The sequence below is a fragment of the Myxine glutinosa genome, chromosome 10, assembly GCF_964187855.1.
Source record: "Myxine glutinosa chromosome 10, kmMyxGlut1.1, whole genome shotgun sequence".
Lineage (NCBI taxonomy): Eukaryota > Metazoa > Chordata > Myxini > Myxiniformes > Myxinidae > Myxine > Myxine glutinosa.
The window spans coordinates 37,709,457-37,719,545 of NC_136270.1; positions in this window are offsets into that span (position 1 = coordinate 37,709,457).

Genomic DNA, 10,089 nt, shown 5'->3' on the forward strand with positions numbered 1-10,089 from the left:
AGAAGCGGGGAGGACGCTTTGAGGAGGGGGAGTGAGCGGGGGGAAATTGAGAAGCAATGAGGGTGGGGAGATTTGAAGGGGAGGGGTCAGGGGGGAGTTTGGGAGGGAAGGGACAAGGGGAGGGATTTGAAAGGGATGGGATATGGGGGAGATTTGGAGGGGAGGGGTGAGGCAGGAGTCTAGGAGGGGAGGGGCGAGGGGGCGTCTTGGCGGGGAGGGGTGAGGGGGTAGTTTAGGAGGGAGGGGGCAAGGGGGGAGATTTGAAAGGGATGGGTGATGGGGAAGATTTGGAGGGGAGGGGTGATGGGGAAGATTTGGAGGGGAGGGGTTATGGGGAAGATTTGGAGGGGAGGGGTGAGATTGGATTTTTGAAAGTGTACGATTTATGGGAAACGAACATTTATTGCAAAATGAGTTTCTTGTGACCTTCGAGTTAAAAATACGTTTAAGGACGCTGGATGGAGGATGGAGTGCAGGAGAGTTTAGGGAATGTAGAAAAAAGGCACTATAGGAGATGGATATTTTTTTTGGGATGAATTGATTTGGTGAGCAAGTCGAAAGCAGCCTTTTAAAGAAGAAGAAGAAAAAGGTGTTATAAAATATGACGGAATACATAACTTGAGGGGAAAGTGTAAACATTGAAGGTTAATGAGTGAAAACTATCTGGGGAAATGGGGGAGAAACACGTGGTCGAAGAACGAAACAACGAATAAGAATGAATAAACGAATGAGAACAGAGAAGGAAATGGTTTTTTTTTTTTTTTTTTTTTTTTTTTTTTTTTTTTTTTTGAGTTGAGATTTACACAAGGAAGTAGGCTATGGGTGAAAAGCCTGGGAATACAGAGAACGAAAGTTATTGGATCACAAACGACGGACCGCTGAGAGAAAAACAAAGCCTCAAGGTTGTACAGTGCACACTGTACAAGGCCTCAAGACACGACACGGCAAACAGACGATCAATTTATGAAAGATAAACACCGAGAAACAACCAAAGTTGCACACAATAACTTCACACACCGAAAGATAAATACAGTTTCGACAAAATACAATTGTGAACAGACTTAACTTCGAAAAACGTGGAGACCGTGTGGAGCTTCGAAAATCCCTGCCGCCGTCTCCAAGATCTCGCGAGATCCCATCCCGAGGGATGGGAGATGTCAGGGAATCAGAGGCAAAAGAACCAGTAAATGGTTCTTGCCTCTGGAGACAGCATTTCCTAAGTATTACTGCTGCTCGCATCAACAACAAAGCATCATCCTGACCTATCTGGGACTTATGGGCTTCAGCTATTAGATCTCCAACGTTCTGGTTGCTAGAGATATAGACTTCCTTGCCCTGGGAGAACTCTGTCGACTCAGGAAGCAGCTTCAGAAGATACTCCTTGAACCGTGTGGTATGTGGTTCCCTGGTATCAGAACAGGGAATTCCCTGTTGCTCCACAAGTATTCTATATAACTGTCGCAAATCAGACAGTTTGAAGACTGAGTCAGAGTCCTCGACTAAAGCAACAATTTGCGCAATGGCAACTGAATTGAAGTAAGGGGCAGGAGGACCTGCAGATGATCTGCGATCATCAGCACGAGCTGAGTCTCTCAGGTGCAAGTAAAGCTGTACATGATAGTAAGTGTCACCAGCGTGGGCAATCAGTTTGCCCAGAAGATTGAAATTGTTGGTGCTCTGAGCCCAGGTCTTTAAGTTTGTGTCTACATTAAATGTTTCAACTTTACGTAGATTCTTTTGGTCCTGTCCCTCACATTTTATGCAACAAGGAGACTTCTGAGGAGCAGAAGACACTGCAAAACTGGACCGTAGTTTCTTAGGTGAGTTTTGGTCACTAAAATCCTCTTTTTCAGTGAACCTTCTCAGGCGAGAGTTACTGCAGTAGGTTCTGCAAACTTTGTGATATTTGGCATTGTGTGTCTGAAGCGTCTTAGCAATGCCCTGGCCCTCATCAAGCTGAGCCCATGACACTTTCAAACAAGAAGGCATGACACCAATGGCTTTAAAACCATTCAGATCTTTCTCAATTGAAGCAAGGCCCTCTTCCGTTGGCGTCTGCAACCGTTCATCCTTTTCTTCTTGGCAGACACAGCAAAGCTCCCAGTTGATGGCATCCATCCTTGCCATCCACCACCAGTACAGCTAGGACTTCTATTATCTATTCTTCTATTCCCACAGCAGAACGACAGGCACCTGAAATAAAAAAAATAAAAAAATTAAAATAAAAAAATTAAAATTTAAAAAAATTGTCAAACATAAAAATAAAAAAAATGTACAATTTCCTGTCAAGGCTACTGTCAAACAGACATCAGATTTAGAATCAGTGAGGTCCAAAACCCTAGAAAAGTGCTTTTAATTGTAATTATGTGACTTTTGGTTGGCTAGTAATGGAAAAGTCAGTTTTGAGTGGCGGCCATTTTGAAGTGTCAAATATGGCGCTCCCATTGAGAATTGGCTTTGGCTCCCGGCAGATTTGAATTCAGCATGTCAAAAACTACAAGTGTGCCAAATGTCATGCTTGTAGACAAATCTGCACAATTTTTCCCCTAACAGACCAAACTACTTGGATAGTGCAAGCCGACATTGGGGGGAACGGACGGCTTGGGACGAGCTTGCTCTGCTCGCTCTTCCGCGCCCCTCATGCTGCATTACCTCGTGGTGCTGTGTACCTTTGTGCCCTTTCCGCTTTGCTGGTTGTGCTTTGTCTCTCCCCCCCACCACAGGACCATTTTGGAGGTGGAACTGTGCAGCACAATCGACCTGTGCAGCACCCCTGCTGCACTTTGCTACATCTGTGCAGATGCACTGCACAGCACTTTGCTGCCATATCCTTTTGTTATGACTTTCCTGCACCTGTGCAGCACTTCTCTGCCACAAACACTTTGCTGCACATTACACTTATGGACCACAGGTTTTGTGGCCTTACACCTCTACTGTGCAGTACCTTGCTGCAAATTCACCTTGCATCTCCAGACCACTTGTTTTGAGTGGCATAAATGTCACAGTCGGATCACATAGGGTTGGCCCTGCTGGCAGAATACAATAAACACAGTTTGTGTGTATTTTTATTATGGTGTGCTAGGGACGAGAAGAGTTGTAAGTTTATTTAGCCCTGAAGAGCAGGAATTACCGGGGCTTGCCGGTTTGATATATGCACACAGAAGATGCAAGAAGCAAGATGCAAGCAGCAAATATGACTTTTGAGTGTGTTTTTGTGCTTTGTTGTGCTTTCTCTCCCCTCAAATCTTCTTTCCAAAAAGGACAGGTCCTGGGTCATAGAATTGTAAAATAAGGTTAAGTTTTTGTGCTTGTATATAAAAATGCTGCCCACCGGCTTTATGTTTAGTTTAACAAATTCCGGATTCGGTTAATTGTGAGCGTGATTCTGTTAGAGTAGCTACTCAACGCAGCAGGTGGGACATATTTAGTGTTTTAAAACTGTCGCATACACGGGTTAGAGTAAATGTTAGAGGTAACCACATCTATATGTCACATGTAAAAGTAAAAGTTAGTTCCCAGATCTTTCTCAAAACCGGTCGTTCCAATTTTTGTAGGTTCGACTCGGGGACGAGTCTGACGAGGGAGAGGGGTAGTGTTGCGGTTTTGAGTTTTGGTAACAGTCATTATAATAAAGGTTAAATTTCCCCCTCATAGTTAGTCACACAAGCAAAATGTAGCCTCGCGATAGCGTAGTTATTTCTTTGTATTTGTGAGCTTAGTCCTTTTCCTATGTTAGCCCTGGGTTGAGTAGAGTAAGGAAAATAGGTCCTCCTTCTACTTCAATTGACTATCCCGCCTCCCTAGCCTCATGCCTCTTTGCGCTGCCTTTAATTATTTTGGCGCGAATTAACACGAGGCCGGCTTGGAGGGTTGGGTCGGGGGCCGCATGAAGGCGGCAGAGGAGCTGACGGTAAGCGCGAGCCGCCAATCAGGGCACTCAGGGTGTGGCGGCGGCACTGCGTCACAGGGCGTGGTTGGAAGGTTCGAGACTGTTCGAGAAGGTTCGGGGCGTATCAATATAAGCCGTTGCGTGAAGCCACCAGAAGTGGAGAGCGTCAAAGGACTCAAGAGTTGAAAGAGCGCGTGAGCAGTTGGCACCGAGCACTCGCAAGCAGCTGGATTGAAGAGCGGTACGAGGACTGAGTTGGCATTGAGTGAAGAAAGACGCGCATGAACCAGGATACGCGCTCATATATAAAGCGACGCTCGGTTGAGCTTAAAGCCGGGCCACATACAGTGCATTAAGTTACGCGAGTGATAACGCGCTGTGTAACCGCCAGCCGTGCTGAGAGACGCGTACGTTTTCCTTCCTACCTCATGGGCTGCCTTTTGTTCGGGAGACGTGCTACGAGCATCCTTCCACCGCCTGCTTGCCATCTTCGCGGGACGTGCTGGGACCGTGGAGAGCCGGACGGGGCTGTTCCTGGACGACCACGTCGGCGCGGTTGGCTTGAACATCAACCTACCTGCAATTCCCTGTGTGAGTGTGACGGGCCCGAGTCTGGGCATTAAGAATTAGACTGATTAAGTGCTGCTCTGTGTCTCTGCGTATCGATCATTGTACATCCGTGTGGGAATAATAATTAAACCTGTGTTCTTCCTTTCCATTCGATCGTTCTCGTGATTTCCTCATTGGCTAAGCGTGGTATGAGTAGAACCGCTCGAATCAGGATCCAATAATTAACGGTGACTGCACTGACCACGTGGTACGCAATCCGCTTGGTGTACTCCAATTACACGTGGCTCGTGCGAAGCTTGCATCCCCACTTCCGTGGCGGCACAGGGATTTAGGTACGAGCGAGGATTGTCCCGAAACCCTACCTTGCGTTTGTCCGGGAGGGGCGTTGCAAGTCTCTCGGTTCCACCAAGCACAGAAAGAACAAGGGGCTTAATCCCCCCTTGGTAAGGGTAAGAAGGGCGGCGGAGAACCGTAACAATACATTTTATTGCCAGTTAGGTGACTTATCCACCGGATATTGAATATCCGGCCTTTTAGCAACCAGGCCCTGGCCTTTTCACTACATGTGCAGTCCAAAACTCATGTGGTCATTGCAACAGAGCAAGAATACCACCGAGAGTGAGAGAGTGAGAGAGAGAGAGAGAGCATTCTTGATCAATACGAAGGCCATTAGCCCATAACTTTGCAACCTTAGCTCAATTTAGTGGAATTTCCTGAATGTGGTAAAACAATGGATAGTACTACCGACTTGAGTTATCATCATACCGAAATACGCAATTTGGTGTCCATCTGTCTGAATGTCCATTTGATTTTTGACTGCGATACATTCAATCGTTACTTATCTGATCTCAAACAAACTTGACAGGACGAAAGGTCACATGAGGGAGGTAGTAGCGATTTAAATCCCCCCACTCAGAGGCACCTTCCCCACCAATGGGATTGCATGTTGAGGTGTATACCCGTGTTAAGATAGCTTTCTCGTGGCATTTTTCCAAGGCTGCTTCTAATAACAAAAGTAACAAGAAAAAGAGCAATCAGAGATTGCAAACCCTCACCAGGATGTATTTTCAGTGGTTTTTAAGGCTTTTGTGTTAAAACAAATATGGCGGCCGAACCACGTGACCGATGGTCATTTTTTTTTTCGAAACTAATTTATTCCTACATTATGCTCAAGAAATTTCATCTTGATTGGATGAAGTTTTGTACTTGTCGAATTATGACGTCAATGTAGGTACCTATGACATCAATATTAACATATTTTATTCCCCATGAAGAGTTCTTTACAATGAGGTCTCAATTTTTTCTATTCAGCGCTTTCTGAGATAGAGGTGCAAAGTTTTTCGATTTTCCAAGATGGCGGCTGAACCACGTGACCTATGACGTCATAATTATCATTAAAAAATTCTGCAGGTGGAGTTGCACCTATGGTGAAAATTTCCTGTCAATCGGACCAACGGTTGCAGAGAAAATCATATTTATTCTGTGCGGACAAACAGACAAACAAACAAACAGACAAACAAACGGACTCAAATGCAATACCCTCTCCTCTGGTGAGAGTAACTAGAAAGAGCAATCGGATTGCAAACCCTCGCCAGGAAGTGTTTTCAGTGGTTTTTAAGGCTTTTGTGTTAAAACAAATATGACCGAACCACGTGACCGATGACGTCATCGGTTTTTTTTTCTCCACCAATTTATCTCCTGATTATGCTCAAGAAATTTCATCTTGATCGGATGAAGTTTTGTAGTTGTCGAATTATGACGTCATAATGGAAGCACCTATGACAATCATTAATATATTTTATTCCCCATGCAGAGTTCTTTACAATGAGCCACGTCTCCATTTTTTCTAATCAGCACTTTGAGATAGAGATGGCTTTTCCAAGATGGCGGCTGAACCACGTGACCTATGACGTCACAATTATCATTAAAAATTCTACAGATGAAGTTGTACCTGTGGTGAAAATTTCCTGTCAATCGGACCAACGGTTGCAGAGAAAATTATATTTATTCTGTGTGGACAAACAAACGGACTCAAATGCAATACCCTCTCCTCTGGCGAGGGTAATCTATCTATAATTCCAGTAATCTCTGTGTGTATGTTTGTATGTTTGTATGTATGTATGTATGTTTGTCTGTGACCGCTGTTTCTCGACAACTACCGGTCCGATATACTTGAAACTTGCCAGGTATATTGCTGGGGACCCGAGGATGTGCCTTTTCAAGGTTTGAAATTAATCGGACAAGTAGTTACCGAGCTATGGCGATTTAGCCGTTCGCCGTTCGCTTTGGCGTTGCGAATGGACCAAACCATTTCATGTAAATAGAGGGGGGGGTTCTGTGGTCGTTGCGAATGGACCAAACCATTTCATGTAAATAGAGGGGGGGGGGATTGTCACCGTACTCGCAAGCCGTTCGCCGTTCGCTTTGGCGTTGCGAATGGACCAAACCATTTCATGTAAATAGAGGGGGGGGATATAATTTTAGATATATATATAGTACGGGCATATATATAGTACGGGCATGCCCTAGTAACACTAATGACAATTGCATAATATTATTGTTATTACAAAACAACATTAATACTAATAATATCCCGTCTCCCCAAAAGTGTTTCCTCCTTGAACAATCGCCGTGTTAACGTGTATAAACATGTTATCGTGCCGTTTTGATGTGGCAACCCTACCAGAAGTAAAAATATTATAAACCAGAAACACGCTTGATTACCTTTTGAAACAGTCGCTACTACTGTTTAACACTAAACTGAAAGGGAGGAAACCCTGGGTGTGTTTATTTACCAAGCAGTTAGCTAGCGCTTGCCAAGCCTTCCGTTCCTTATCAAATGCTTCAAATGGAGTGCTTGCTCGAATGCCGAAGCCACTTGGGCGAGCGCTCTCTGAGGAACTTGGTAACTGAACACACCCGCAATCTTCTTGATGCACAATCCTAGATCTACTGTAATTTTTATAACCCAGACAGGAATGACCCTGCCTGTCACCCCCGTAGTGCAATGAAAAACAGGTATGTTATTTTGAGGCATGACTTTAGATTACGGAAATGTTTGACCTCACACCAAATTATAGCCATTACTATTCCAGAAAAGGCAGGTCAAGCTCTAAAAAATAATCTCACATTCATACCAGACTTGTCTATGATTTTCATCTTTGGAAGAAGACACCGAGGTGGCATTTAGTTTATGGATAATTAGGCTATGAGCCAGACCCTCAAATTTTCGACATTATGCTCAATCAGAGGGAGGATGGCTAACAGTTATTTTTGGCAAGGCCAGGGACCCTAGTGCTGAAAAAAATGTGATAGCAGTGTGAAACTCTTAGCCGTATCTGTGTTATCATCACATTTGTCAGACCACCCCAATAACGCTTTCGGTAATTTTTCCGCCTAAGATTTAGGGGGTAGGGTTCGTTTTGGGGCTTTCAAATAATATCTCCTATATGTATCAGTTAGTGTTGTATACCAGGTGAAAGGTAATTGAATTATCTTTCACATGATGTATAGAAAGTGCCTGTGTGATATATAGTAACCTTTTTATGATCATTAAAACATAATTATTTCCGCCAACCCTCAAAAATTTATCACAAAATCCCCAATGAAAACAAAATTAGGCAAAAATTCAGTTTGGCGGATATTAAATGAATTTTTGAATTTGAGAAACACACAGTATGATTAAAGTCAAATTTGGGCCTTAAATCTCATACACCTTGATAAAGATGAGAAAATCCAATATACAGTAGTTGCTGTAACCATGACCTAAAATCCATAAATGTATATCTTTCCGCTCTTATGATATATTGATTTACATTTTACGATTTTTGACCGACAGCATGTATATAGTTTGTATACCATTATTGGTCTAAAAATAGTATATATAATATTGGGATGTCAGCCATATATAGGCCAAAAAGTACTGAAATTGGTGTCAGAAATGTCTAATTCTAAAAATATGAAGGCATTATGACCAAACTGTATGTGGTGTTCTTGAATATACCACAGACGTATGATGCATGTGATGATTAACCTACTCCATGTATACACAAAGAATTAAGTTAAGCACCCCCCCGTTTTTTTACAACCTCGCACATTACAAGGTTGTTGTCGTCAAAACAGTGTAATATACCCATGATATTGCTATATTTTCTGGAGAAGTGATATTATGGTCACATAAAAACATAACAATCATGCCGTTTTCAATATTTTATTCTGAATAATTTAAGGTGAAATTTTTTGGGAATTTTAGGCATATTTTCACCTCAATTTAAGTATGGAGCTATAGGTCCATCACGGACAGTGTGGATGACGTTTATGTTTTCTAACGTACAGTCATTGTTCTGAGAAGACCTCTAGCGATCTTTGCGTCAATAACGTGTGTAGGACCCACGTGATCGGATGGAGCAAGGTGCTGTGACAACCATCCCCTGGCCTGCGTACAGTCCTGACCTGAACCCCCTCGAGCACGTTTGGGACATGTTGGGACGACAAATTGCGAAGATGGTCCCTCCAATAGCCAATCTGGATGAATTGGAACGTGCATTACATCGGGAATGGAACAACCTGCCACAGCAACGCATACGACGGCTTACAGGGTCTATGAGACGTAGGGTTGAGTCAGTGATCCGATCACGTGGGTCCTACACACGTTATTGACGCAAAGATCGCTAGAGGTCTTCTCAGAACAATGACTGTACGTTAGAAAACATAAATGTCATCCACACTGTCCGTGATGGACCTATAGCTCCATACTTAAATTGAGGTGAAAATATGCCTAAAATTCCCAAAAAATTTCACCTTAAATTATTCAGAATAAAATATTGAAAACGGCATGATTGTTATGTTTTTATGTGACCATAATATCACTTCCCCAGAAAATATAGCAATATCATGGGTATATTACACTGTTTTGACGACAACAAACTTGTAATGTGCGAGGTTGTAAAAAAACGGGGGGGTGCTTAACTTAATTCTTTGTGTATATATGTATGTATCCTGATGTACCCTAACTTGGCGAGATAATTTACATCATATTCATGCAAACGTTTTTAGTCTTGTAGTGTTGTATGGTTCTCTTATATTACCAGCTATACATAAAGTAAACCAAAGGAAAACAATGTACTTTCTATTTAAGCAACATATATTTATAGACATCATACCATAAAGTACACGAGTTATCAATTCAGCGTACACCATATTTGTTACACATATGTACATGATCTTTCTCCATACAGTTCTACAATTCAGAAGTTATCCTCGTCATCGTCGTCGTCTTCTTCATCGTCTTCTGCCGAACTGTCATCACTCTCACCATACACTCTCTGGTTGTCACATGTGGTGAGTTTGCACATGTCTGTGCACTTCAAACCACTGGCCATGCAGACACACATGGGTAGTGTGCATCTTTTCGAACAGGTGCATGCCAGTAAATCCAGAACCGCCTGTGGTGCGGGCTGTCCTTGCATCCAGTCGACTGCCAGCTGCACGCGACCATCCTGGGTATCCCAGTGCCATCCTTTCCCGATTGGACTCGGTACTGCTGGATCCATCTTGAGACTCCTCTTCCAAATAGCGGCTTGATAGTTGGCTCGCTGTGCATGTTTGGTTAAGCAGTCTTTGCACGGAGG